Below are 13268 nucleotides of genomic sequence, written 5' to 3' on the forward strand. Positions count from 1 at the left end.
TTATTTTATCCCCACCGAGGATATGTTTTTATTGATTTTAGAGAGGAAGAAAGAGAGAGAAACACTGATTGGTTGTTTCCTGTACACACTCTGACCCTGCAACCTAAGTATGTGCCCTGACTGGGAATCAAACCTACAACCTTTCAGTGCAAGGAAGGAGGCTCCAACTAACTGAGCCATAGCTAGGGCTATGGTACTTGTTTTTGGTAAGACACTTATTTAGGATACAGACAGTGCCACAACCTAATAGGGATAATAAGACACATGCATAATAACTATAACAATTCTCCCCTGTGTACACAGTTTGGTTTCTCTTTCACTCTGAAAATAAGGGTGTGAGCCTTCATGCTTCAGAGCTTCTCTGCTGATGAGCTTGGGGATTGGAAAAACACTAAATGCTTCTGCAAATCATCATACTCTTGTCTTTAGTGTAAAAGAGCAGTCAAGTGTAAACGTTTAGCAAAAATATGGTTGCTTGGCCAGAGTGGCTCAGTTGGTTAAGCATTGTCCAATGAACCAAAACATTGCTGGTTCCTGATCAGGGCACATACCTAGGTTGCAGGTTTGATCCCTAGTCAGGGAGCATATGGAAGGCAACTGATCAGTGTTTCTAGCTTATATTAATGTTTCTATCTCTCTCCCTTCCTCTCTCTAAGCATGTCCTCAGACGAGGATTTAAAAAAATGGTTGTACGTAGTTAGACTGCAATCTGCAAATATTTAGGCTGTCAGTTTGCTACAGAAGGTATGGTCCCAATGACAGGAGTTTGAGAAGGAGCCTGATTGGTCAAAAGATAGGAAGATCAAAAGGCTTAAAGCCTCTAGGGAAGGGGTGGGGTAAGCAGAATGGTAAGACCCTCCTACCTGGATTTCTGGCTGAAGGGGCCCATGGTTTTGTGAATGTCTCACTGAATCTCTGGGCACTTTTTCTTTAACTTACATAGATATAGGGAGAGGAAGGAGAAGAAAGGAATTTTTTTTATTTTTTAAACAATAAAAATTCTGATTGTGAAAAAATTATGTAGTTGACTAGGAATTTAATGAAGAAGCCCAAACAATTTAGTCTTATAGCTGATAATCTCATTGTCATACACTGAACTTTGAGTTATCAGGCCAAAAATGTAGACTTGGCAAAGATGACAGTTACTGTCAATTGTTCAAACTCCAAAACTGGATGGTACCAATGGCTATATGAGTGAATACAGAAGCTGAAATCAACACCATGTTAACTTTGGTTCTATTCCAAAAACATTTCTATTCCAGAGATATGTATGATGAAGCTTTTTCAGGTCAGAGATCATAATTATATCCCCTTACACAGAGCCTGGCCCTTAATAGTTGCTCAAGAAATATGTGCTGAATAAATAAATTGCATAAAGGTTACTTTGGGTTGCTAAAATCAGAACAGTATTTGCTATTATTTTGGATTTTGGCGTGGGATTTGTACACCCTGGAACAGTTTCTTCTCTTTGCAGCTAGTAATATTTTTCTGTTTATGAAGAACATGCATACTTGCATACTGGCACAGTGATCCTGGGGAAAGTGACAGACAGATTTCCACTGCATTCTTCAGAAGAGCCAGCAACACCACTCTCTAATGGTGAGTTGCTTCTTTATCAGAAGACGTTAATTTTGTTGGGATTTTAATCCTTTCTTTTTTCTTGGTAGAGATGAGTACTTGAAGAAAGTGGAAATTAATTACTGAGTTTGATTGACTTTGATAGCATTTTACTGCTTAGTGGGAGTCGGAGTCCTTATAATCTCCTCTCCCTGTGCAGGAGCATCCCTTATTCCACCTCACAAAAAATTACATCTCTTTTCCCATCCCTAGCTATACTTATGTCTTGTTGCATAAGTGTGGCAGTGTAAATATGCTTTTAATTAAGGAGGAGGTGTGCTTATATTTGTTGTAATTCATGAGGTTCAGAAGATCTTAAAAACATCACCAAGAGCCCTGGCCGGTTTAGCTCAGCCGTTAGAACATTGGCCTGTGGACCAGAGTCCCAGGTTCGGTTCCCGCTAAGGGCACGTACCTTGGTTGCAGTTTGTCCCCAGTTCTGGTTGGGGCCCTATGGGTGGCAACCAGTTGATGTTTCTCTCTCTCTCTTCCTCCTGCTCTATCTGAAGATAAATGCAAAAATATCCACAGGTGAGGATAAAAAAAGAAAAACAGCACCAAGAGTTTGGGAGAAACATTTTTATGCATACCAATTCATTTTGGTATTATTTTGCCTTTTTTTTTGTAAACCAATGGGGACTCTAAGGTGCATTTAGGTTAAGCACCTTGACCAGAGTCACAATGGCTAATAAGTGACAGGATAGAGACTCAAATGCAGGTTCTTATTACAATTTCTTATTATTACAATTTCAGTGTTCTTATTCCAAGTCTGACATTCATAAGTATTGAATATTTGTTGTGCCTGTTTATTTATTTATTTATTTATTTTTTTATCCTCACCCGAGGATATTTCTCCATTTTTTGTACAGATAGAGTAGGAGGGAGAGAGAGGAAGAGAGAGAGAGAGAGAAACATCGACGTGAAGGGACACATCGAGTGGCTGCCACCCGCACGACCAACCAGGGCCGGGGACAAACTGCAACCGAAGTACGTGCCCTTAGTGGGAACTGAACCCGGGTCTTTCCGAACCGCAGGCCAACGCTCTAACCGCTGAGCCAAACCGGCCAGGGCTGTGCCTGTTTTTTTAAATTAATTCTCACCTGAGAATATTTTTCCATTTTTTTTTTTTTTAAGAGAGTAGAAGGGAGGGAGAGAGACAGAGAGACAGAGAGAGACAGAGACAGAGACAGAGACAGAGACAGAGAGAGAGAGAGGTAGCCTCCCACACGACTGTGACCTGGACAGGGATTGAACCTGAAACCCAGATACGTGCCCGCTGGAATCAAACGTGGAACCCTTTGGTCCGTAAGCTGATGCTCTGTTGCTGAGCCAAACCGGCCAGGGCTGTTGTGTCTGTTTTATTTATTTCTTTTCTAAATATATATATATATTTTTATCCTCACCCGAGGACATTTTTGCATTTATCTTCAGATAGAGCAGGAGGGAGAGAGGGGGAAAGAGAGAGAGAGGAACATCAAATGTGAGAGAGACACGTTGACTGGTCGCCACCCACACAATCCCAACTGGGCTGGGACAAACTGCAACTGAGGTACATACCCTTAGCGGAAACCGAACCCGGGACTCTCTGGTCGTCAAGCCAATGCTCCAACCACTGAGCCAAACTGGCCAGGGCTGAATATGTTTTCTTAATTGATTTTTTTTGAGAGAGAGAAACATCAGCTGGCTGCCTCCTGCACGACCCCCACTGAGGACTAAGCCCACAACCCTGGCATGTGCCCTGACAAGAAATCGAATTGAACCAGGACATCTCAGTCCCTGAGTCATTGTTCAATCCATTGAGTCACACAAGCTGGGCCTATTTAATTTAATTTAATTTTATTTTTTATCCTCACCCGAGGACATTTTTCCATTTTTTGTTCAGACAGAGTAGGAGGGAGGGAGGGAGGGAGGGAGAGAGAGAGAGAGATCGACGTGAAAGGTACACATCAAGTGGCTGTCACCTGGACGATCAATCAGGGCCAGGGACAAACTGCAACCGAGGTACGTGCCCTTAGTGAGAACTGAACCCAGGTCTCTCTGGACCGCAGGCCGACGCTCTAACCACTGAGCAAATTCGGCCAGGGCCTCTTTTATTTTTTAAGTGATGATAGAATTAGTGGCAGTGGGATATATCTTTTTGGCTCTTGCTGGTAACTGTAGCTTGCTTCTTTTTTTTTTTTATCCTCACCAGAGGACATTTTTCTTTTTAATTTTTTTTAAAATCTTTATTGTTGAATATATTACAGATGTTCCTAATTTTTCCCCCATTGACCCCCTCCTCCCAACTCCCGCCCCTCTCCTGCCTGTTGTCTGTGTCCATTGGTTATGAATATACATTTTTTGGTTTATTTCTTCCCACCCCCCTACTTCCTTTTGAAGTTTGTCAGTCTAGAAACCAATCTGTACTTCTTAATCCCCTCACCTTTTTCACTCATTCCCCCACCCCTCCTCCCATCTGGCAACCAACAAAATGTTCTCTGTATCTATGAGAATGTTTCTGTTCTGCCTGTTCTTTTGTTTGTAGATTCAATTGTTGATAGATATGTATTCATTGCCATTTTGTTTGTTCATATATTTTATCTTTGTCTTCAAAAAGACCCTTCAACATTTCATATAATAACGGTTTGGTGGTGATGAACTCCTTTAACTTTTTCTTGTCTGGAAAACTTTATATGGCCATCGATTCTAAATGACAGTTTTGCAGGATAGAGTAATTTTGGTTGTAGGTTCTTGCTTTTCATCACTCTGAATATTTCTTGCCACTCCCTTCTGGCCTGCAAAATTTCTTTTGAGAAATCAGTTGACAGTCTTATGGGAACTCCCTTGTAGGTAATTATCTGCTTTTCTCTTGCTGCTTTTAAGATTCTCTCTTTGTCTTGAACCTTTTGCATTTTAAGGATGATGTGTCTTGGTGTGGGCCTCTTGGGGTTCATCTGGTTTGGGACTCTCTGTGCTTCCTGGACTTGTATGTCTGTTTCGTTCAGCAAGTTAGAGAATTTTTCTGCCATTATTGTTTCAAATAGGTTTTCGATTTCTTGTTCTCTCTCTTCTCCTTCTGGCACCCCCAAATGTGAATGTTGGCACGCTTGAAGTTGTCCCAGAGGCTCCCTACACTATCCTAATTTTTTTGGCTTCTTTTTTCTTTTCGCTGTTCTGATTGGGTGTTTTTTGCTTCCTTAGATTCCAAATCGACGGTGTGCTTCTTGGCTTTACCTACTCTACTATTGAATCTATGTAAATTATTCTTTATTTCAGTTAGTGCCACCTTCATTTCTGACTATACATCCTTCATTTCTGACTGGTCCTTTTTTATGCTCTTGAGGCCCTCATTAAGTTCGCTGAGGTTCTCACTAATTTCACTGAGCATCCTTATAGGCAGTATTTTGAACTCAGCATCTGTTTGTTTACTTATCAACATTTTGCTTAGTTCTTTTCCTGGGGTTCTGTTCTTTCATTTGGGACCTGTTTCTTTGTCTCCTCATTTGGGGGCCTCTCTGTGTTTGTTTCTGTGTATTACTTAATGAGAGGTATGGGGCTAGCTGAGACCAAATGCTGCTTGTTTGAAAGAATTTAGGAAAACCTGAAACAGGATCCAAGACAGGCCAAGCCTATCATAAAGCAACTGGCAACAGCTTGGATGGGTCTGAAAGTTGGGTGGGACAGGGCCTCAGGGAATCACCAGGGCAGGGCTACCAGTGTGAGCCAGGTTGCTGGAGTCCCAGATATGGCGGCTGTCTGCTGCCCCAGGGAAGGGCTCACCAAGGGGACAAAAGCCTCTGACAGCATGTCTGTCCTGGAAAAAGCCCCCTCTCCAGCCCTCGCTCCAGTGCCAAACAGCTCAGTTCTTCCCTGTATGTCTCTGGTGCCCCTCGAGCTGCCTCCCCTCCAAGCTTAGAGGGAGAAAGAGAAGTCTGTGCGCAGGCCCTTTAAGAGGAGCTGCCTGGGGCTCCAGCCACCTCAGCCCCCCTGAGCCCCAGTTCCCGCTGGTTTTTCCAGCCAGAAGTTATGGGGACTTCTCTTCCTGGCACTGGAACCCTGAGCAGGGTGCCTGGTGTGGGAGGGGTACCCCTCAGTTCTCAGGGAAAACCTTTCCAGCCAAGGTGTCCTTCCTGATTTTTATCCGCCACACGTGGGTGTGGGACCACCCCCTCTGCCTCTGCCTCTCCTACCAGTCTCAATGTGGCTGCTTCTTTAATTACGTAGTTGTAGGACTTCCATTCATCTTGATTTCAGGCAGTTTTGAATGATGGTTGTTCATTAATTCAGTTGTAACTTTGATGTCCCGAGGGCATTTTTTGATATTTTATTCAGATAGAGTGGAAGGGGGAGAGAGAGAGAAACCAACATCGACATGAAAGGGACACATCGAGTGGTTTCCACCTGCATGACCCAACCAGGGCTGGGGACAAACTACAACTGAGGTACATGCCCCTAGCGGGAACTGAACTCAGGTCTCGAAGGCTGACGCTCTAACCGCTGAGCAAAACCGGACAGGGCGCTTGCTTCTTATGAACAGTGAGTTTAAAAAGACAATAGCTGCGCAGGCCCATTTGGCTCAGTGGTTAGAGCGTCGGCCTGTTGACCTGAGAGCCCTGGGTTTGGTTCCCATTAAGGGCACATAGCTCAGTTGCAGTTTGTCCCTGTCCCTGGTTGGGGTCTTGTGGGTGGCAACCACTTGATGTGTCTCTCTCACATCGATGTTTCTGTCTCTCTCTTCTTCCCTCTCTCCCTCCTGCTCTATGTATTGATAAATGCAAAAATCGGATGAGGATAAAAAACAAAGATAATAGCAGACTCCTGACCAAAAGTTAATCTATATGCTAATACTCAAATAGCCTTGGTCAGAGATGAGATCAGTTAGGGTGAAGCTGACATCTGAATAATGAAAGATTTCTTATTGATGGCACAAGAGATGAACTCAACATCCTGCTACATCTAGAAGAGCTAAATTCAATTAAACTAATCTATTGTGGGGAGCTGGGGGTGGGAGGTGTGTGAGAAGTCCATTGGCATTTTCTTTGAATAATAAGGGTATTAGTAGAGCTACTCCCTGACTTCAAGCCTCATCCCAGCAACACTGGTGACTCTGGGGAGGAAGGCAAACTGAAGTCCTCTCTGGCATCTAGGACAGGGTCGGGAGTTGCAGTAAATATATATTCCTTCCATGGTGATTTGACTCTGACTTTACATTTGAGAGGCATAAAGCCTCTGCTCAGATAAATTGGGTAAAATATTTGTTTCCCTGAGCTATAAAAATCTCACCTCAAGTAATACTTTTCCTGGCAGGCTTCCTTTCGAAAGGAAGTCTTAGAATCATACCAATCACTTCTCATTCTGGCCAAACAGCTATCTGAAATGTCTTTTTTATTGACACTAGTTATATATTAAAACTACAGGTAAGGCATTTGTAGAAAAAAGGAAAAAAAAGTAATGTAATTTTGGGGTATTCTCATAGTGACAGCCAAATGTAGAAATTCCATTTTGTTACAAGATGTTAAATTAAAGTTACATTTTTCAGCTAGATAATTTTTTGTTGTGAGAAAGGCTGTCCTGTGCATTGTGGGATGTTTAGCAGCATCCTTGACCTCTATCCACAAGATGCTAATAGCACCTTCCCAGTTTTGACAACCAAAAATGTCTCCAGACATGACTCCCCCCACCCAAAGTTATCCCTAGTTGAGAACTACTTTTTAAAAAAATATATATGTTTTTATTGATTTTTTAGAGAGAGGAAAGGAGAGAGAGATAGAAACATTAGTCAACTGCCTCCTGCACCCTCCCCACTGGGGATGGAGCCTGAAACCAGCTTGGGAATCGAATCAGGACCTCTCAGTCCATGGGATGGGACACAGTTCAATCCACTGAGCCACACCGACTGGGTGAGAAATACCGTTTTGACTGGAGCACCAAGACATTACCAAAAAAACAATTCTTCCCCACTCCCCAAAAAACTTCACTAAAGAGAGTTCTGAAATGTACTTCCCCTAGAAATGAGAGGAGTTAAACTAAATCAGGTAGATAAGTCTAAATTCTTTTAGTAAGTTATAAAAGGTCAAGTGAGAATTACTGAGGAGTATTTCTTTGGAGAATGTTGCTGGTATACTGTGGTTGATTCTTTCCTCAGATGCCTGCCTGCCTCTTACCTCAAGCTGAGAGGGACCTAAAATGGAACTGCTTAGGTACTTGAGATGTGTCTCTTGCAGTTCGATGAGCACGGTGTTTACTCCTGCCAGGAAAATATAGAGGACAAGAGAAGGACTGGCAGCTGTTTTGACAGCAGAAGAATAGAAGCTCCACTGGGATTGGCCTATACTCCCAAGTCAGTTTGGGCAAGAAGTGCATGAGAGCTTCATGTGAACCATACAGAGCTGCCACTAGCCTAAACAGCACCATCAGAAATCTGTTCTCCTTTGTCCAGAAACTTCACTTCCATTTACTGAAAAATGATCAAACTAATTTAGTTGGGACAAAACACTTTACTGCCACCTCCTGGAAAACTGTCAAAATAAATATACACATCTACATTGATGATGTGAATAATACACTCCCAATGGTATGAAGTACACAACCTTGCCAGTGTGAGAGCTATCTTACTTAGACCCTATCTGACAGACCCTTACAGACAAAAACAGGTTTTAACATACAAGTAGTTGGAGGTGGTCCACCAGATTCCTAGGGGCTGAAAGAGGGAGTAAAGAACTGCCAAAATACAGTGATTTTGCTTAGATCAAGGGAGCTATGGATGGGAAACCATTACAGAATGGAGATGGTGGTAGTTTCTGAAATAACCAGAAAAGTATCCACTGGAAAAAAAGGCAACTTTAAATATCTACCAGGCCCAGAGTGTCAAAGCATCACATGGAAGTAAAAGTTAAGAACTTTCCTGTTTCGCCCGGCCAGTGTGGCTCAGTGGTTGAGCATCAGTCCATGCACCAAGAGGTCGCTGGTTCGATTCCCAGTCACGGTACATGCTTAGGATGTGGGACCAATCCTCAGTAGGGTGTGCATGCAGGAGGCGGCCAATCGATGTTCTTTCTCATCGATGTTTCTATCTCTCTCCTTCTCCCTTCCTCTCTCTCTAAAATTAATAAAGAAAAAAAAAAAAGAAAGAACTTTCCTGTTTCCCTTTATTTTCCTTTCTCTCCCTTCCTTTGGATCTGATTAATAAGCTAGAAGAGAGGTAGAAAAACCAGGCATGATGCTCCCCACAGCAAGTAGTGAGCTAGCTGTCCCTAGCTGGAGAAGAGGGAAAAGTTTCACTCTTTGTGACTAAATGACCAAAGGACTTTCTATTTTAAGAGGGATCACAGAACTCATGGAATCTTCCTGAATCAGGTGTATGACAGATGTTTTCCCACTCACAGGGTTAAAGGGATGGCAAAAAAGATAAAAAACAAAGATATTTTGTGTTGTGTTTTTTTTCTTTTCTTTCTTTCTTTTTTTAATCCTTACCCGAAGATATTTTTCCATTTATTTTCATACAGAGTGGGAGGGAGAGAGAGAGAGAGAGATAGAGAAACATTGATGTGAAAGAGATACATCAATTTCCTCCCGCACGACCCTGACCAGAACTGGGATCAAACCGCAACTGAGGGACATGCCCTTGGCTGGAATCAAACCCGTGACTCTTTGGTCCTTGGGCCGATGCTCTAACCACGGAGAAAACCGGCCAGGGCTTGTCTTGTTCTTAAAAGTTAAAAACAGTATGTTGAACATACAGGTTACCTATTATAAAGTAAGATCTGGAAGAGATCTCTTCCAAGGACATGTTCTTAAATTTTACAGAGAAAATGATTATTGATTCATTTGTTTTTTAAGACCCCATTTGTTGGAAGTAGGGCACATAAATGCAAGGGAGTCTTGTCCTCTCGGAGTTTACAGTCTTGAGTTTCATACTCACAATATAATACCTATTACAGTCAGTTATGTCAGCAACAGCCTATGTTGCATAGGTGGGGCAGGTTCAGGAGAAATTTTACTCTAACAATTTGCTCTGTTATGATTTTTACTAGATAGTGACTAAGCTTTAGAAGCAATCATTTTGCTCCTGTTCTTCAAGCAGGAAATCACAGGTAAAGCTTACCTTGAAGCTGTTTAAAGAAAGATGCAAAGCTGACTGCATAGGCTGCATCCTGATTGGGCTTTGATGAAACCAGGGTCTGTCTGGTCCTCAGTTTGGCAGGTTCAGGAACTTACATTTCACTTTACTCAAACTTAATCAGGCTCTGAGAGATTAATTTGGACAAAATAACTCTATAATTCAACCCAGTGAACAGAGGCTGATTTATAAACCATGATGTGAATTTATTAATTGAGAAAGACTGTATAGTTAGTATAACAAGAACCAGTCATGTGCCTTGAACAATTGTTTCTTCCTGGGTGTGCTGATTTACTCTGAGACCCCTTGAATGATGGGAAGGCTACTTGATGAGTATGGAATCACAGTAGGGCTTTGTATGTTCTTAAAGAATATTCCGAATTTAAGTTTGCTAGATATAAACCCAAAAAAGGCAGGAATCTTATTTGCTAATGTATCCCTAGAGACTAAAACATAGTAAACATTCAGTAAGTACTTGTTGACTGTGTGACTGAATCTGAATTAATTTTTTTTTTTTAAATACCATTTTTTACTTCTATTTTTTATCCTCACCCGAGGGCATTTTTGCATTTATCTTCAGATAGAGCGGGAGGGAGGGAGGAAGAGAGAGAGAGAAACATCGATGTGAGAGAGACACATCTAGTGGTTGCCACCCACATGACCCCAACCAGGGCCGGAGACAGACCACAAATGAGGTACATGCCCTTAGTGGGAACTGAACTCTGGACTCTCTGGTCTGCGGGCCAACGCTTTAACCACTGAGCCAAACTGGCCAGGGCTGAATTAAGTTTTTTTTTTTTTAATCCTCATCCGAGAACATTTTTTTTTCCATTTTTTGTACAGACAGAGTGGGAGGGAGAGAGAGAAAGAGAGAGAGAGGGAAACATCGATGTGAAAGGGACACATCGAGTGGCTGCCACCCACACGACCAACCAGGGCCGGCAACAAACTGCAACCGAGGTACACGCCCTTAGCGGGAACCGAACCCGGGCCTCTCCGGACCGCAGGCGGACACTCTAACCGCTGAGCCAAACCGGCCAGGGCTGAATTAAGTTTTTTAACAATCATTTTTATTTATCTCAGAGAGAGGAAGGGAGAGAGAGAAAAAAACATTGATGGATTGCCTTCTGTATGCCCCTCACTGGGGATCAAGCCCAAAACCCTGGCATGTGCCCTGACCAGGAATCAAACATGCCACTTCCTGGTGCACGGGACGATGCTCAACCAACCGAACCATACTGGCTGGGCAAGACACATACATTGTTTTTAGAATTCGGCTGGGCTGAATTAAGGTTTTTTTTTTAGCTATCATGATAATGGGTATTGGTCCTGGTTATTAGAATCAGTAACCTCTCTCCTGGACAGAGTGGGAGCTCACAATACATTCTTATTCAGATTCTGCTGGTTCTAGACTCTTTATGGACCCCACCCTTCTTTTATGACAGCATCAACTGGGCATGTGACACTTAGGTTACAGATAATTTATTTTACTCTTTGTGATGAAATTTAGGAGCCACTCTGACCTCTATAACACATTTACAGATCATCTCATAGGGTGACTTTTTTTTTAAAATCTTATCTCAAGTTCTATGAGGATTCTTGTTTTACATTTTCCAGGTTACTGACTTCCAGCTGAAACATGTAGGGAACAAGCGAATCGTGGTGGTTCATATTTTTACAGACACCCAGAATTCTTTGTGTAGGTGTGGATCTACCCACTGCCAGAGAGTCCAAAGGCAGAACACTGCGTTCTCCTCAATGGAACATTTAAAAGCCCTTAACAGACTAACACAAAACAGAGATTGGCTGAATATGTAAACCTCTGTGAGCTTGTGGGAGCTGCAGGGTCGATCTGGGTGGCTGTGCTATCAAGCACAGACTCCCCAGGGTCAGAGGGCTTCTTTTTTTCTCATTTCAGGTCTGCCTCTCAAACTCTGGTTTGGTATAGAAAGCTCCCCGTAAGCATGTTGCCTATCGACTTTCATATTCCCAGACTCTCTCGGCACCAGAGGCATATATGCTCTCTCGAGTCTAGGTCATGTCCTTGGGTGAAGAGGCAGGGTGGGGGGCGGGCATGGTCCCCGATCTAATCCCCATTCAGGGCTGCCTCGGGCTGCCTAGTGATGTTCTGTTAAGGTCTCGGTGCTCCTAACTTGGACAAGGGCACCCGTTTGTTCTGGCCTCCGCAGGGCGGCAAGACCCCCTCCGCAGAGACCAGGAGCGACCTCGGTCTTCCGGATTATCTGTCCTTTCTCTCTCCTCCATCCCCTCCCCAGACTGAAGACCAGATCCCCAGACACCGGCCTCAGGCCCACGCCCGGCTTCTCGCACCCTGATCCAGGGCCCAAATTCGGGAGAAGCATCGCGTTTCCCAAGCCCGCAAACTCCAAGCCGCCGGCAAGGGGCTGTGGGGTCCCCCCGCCCTCGCGGCGCGCTCGCCCCGCCCTCGCCCCGCCCCCGCCCTCGCCCCCGGGCTGCCCCGCCCCTCCCACGCGCGTCACGTCCGGCCCGGCCCCTGCCCGCCCTCCGCCCTCCGCCCTCCGCTCTCCGTTCTCCTCCCGCTCGCCGTTAGGGAGGCTCTGCGTCTTAGCCGCTGCATCCGTCGCCGCTCCTGCCTCCTCACCCGCGTCTCCGCCGCCGCCACCGCCGGGGACATCCGGGGGTCGCTTACCGGGCTGGCCCTGTGCCTCAGCCGCCGCTTCAAACTCCCGCCAGCGGCCGCCTTAGGAAGAGGCTCGCCGGCCGCGGAGCCGCTCGAGGCCTCAGTTCTCGTCCTCTTCCCGTCGCCGCGGGTCCTGGAGAAGCGGCCGGGGAACGGGGCGTCGCGGTTCCAACGGTAGGCGAACGGGCGGGTACGCGTATCTGCGCATGCGCTGGCCGCTGGCCCCTGGCCGCCGCGGCTTTCTCCCCTCTGCCGCCCACCAGCGCCATGTCCCACCCGCGCGGGGCTCAAGGGCGTTGCACGTCCGGGTGCTGGGGATCCTGGGCAGTACCCTGCAGGTGGGGCATTCGTAGAGAGGGCCCTCTTTCTCCTCGAGCGAGAGGAAATGAAGCCGTGCCGCTGGCTCTGTGTGTGTGTGTGTGTGTGTGTGTGTGTATGTGTGTGTGTCTTCGATTTTTCAGCCACTGCAGTGCGCGTGAGCGTGTGTGCCTTCTCATCTCCTGGCTCCTCCAAAGTAGAAGGCACAGCAACCCACGCTTGTTTGCTAGCCTCCCCTGCATACCCGCCCTGCGCCATCTCCCTGCCCACTTCCTTTATGCTGGGCAGTGAAGTGGATGCAGAAAAAATAGTGTGGTTTATTACAGGCTTAACTGTGCCCCTTTTAAAGATCACGTGAGATGAGTGGTTGCTGACTTCCTTAAATCAGTCAGAGAATATAGCTGAAATGGGGCTGTTGGTGCTCTGGGGGCTTGTCTAGAATGCACTCTGCATAGGTCAGGCCAGAGGGTACAGCATTAAGTTTCAGATGGGGCACCTGGTTTCCAAGATAAGGTTATAGGAAATTGAATCGGTTGACACACTTGCCCAGTGGGAAATTGATAAACTATTTTT

General features: G+C 45.0%; 1 protein-coding gene across 28 annotated transcripts in view; it reads left to right on the forward strand.

Annotated features, from left to right (window-relative positions):
• Positions 1–1478: 1478 nt before the first annotated feature.
• Positions 1479–13268, forward strand: part of FAM13B (family with sequence similarity 13 member B) — a 115273-nt gene continuing 103483 nt past the window's right edge. For 9 of the 28 annotated variants that reach the window (XM_036239971.1, XM_036239985.1, XM_036239980.1 and 6 more), the window contains exon 1: positions 1482–1599. The gene's annotated coding sequence lies outside the window, so the exon portion shown is untranslated. Of the gene's footprint in view, positions 1600–12247; positions 12552–13268 lie in introns of those variants that run through there. The other 19 variants (XM_036239972.1, XM_036239994.1, XM_036239996.1 and 16 more) reach the window with 8 other exon arrangements.

The sequence above is a fragment of the Molossus molossus genome, unplaced genomic scaffold (genome assembly GCF_014108415.1).
Source record: "Molossus molossus isolate mMolMol1 unplaced genomic scaffold, mMolMol1.p scaffold_m16_p_4, whole genome shotgun sequence".
Taxonomy (NCBI): domain Eukaryota; kingdom Metazoa; phylum Chordata; class Mammalia; order Chiroptera; family Molossidae; genus Molossus; species Molossus molossus.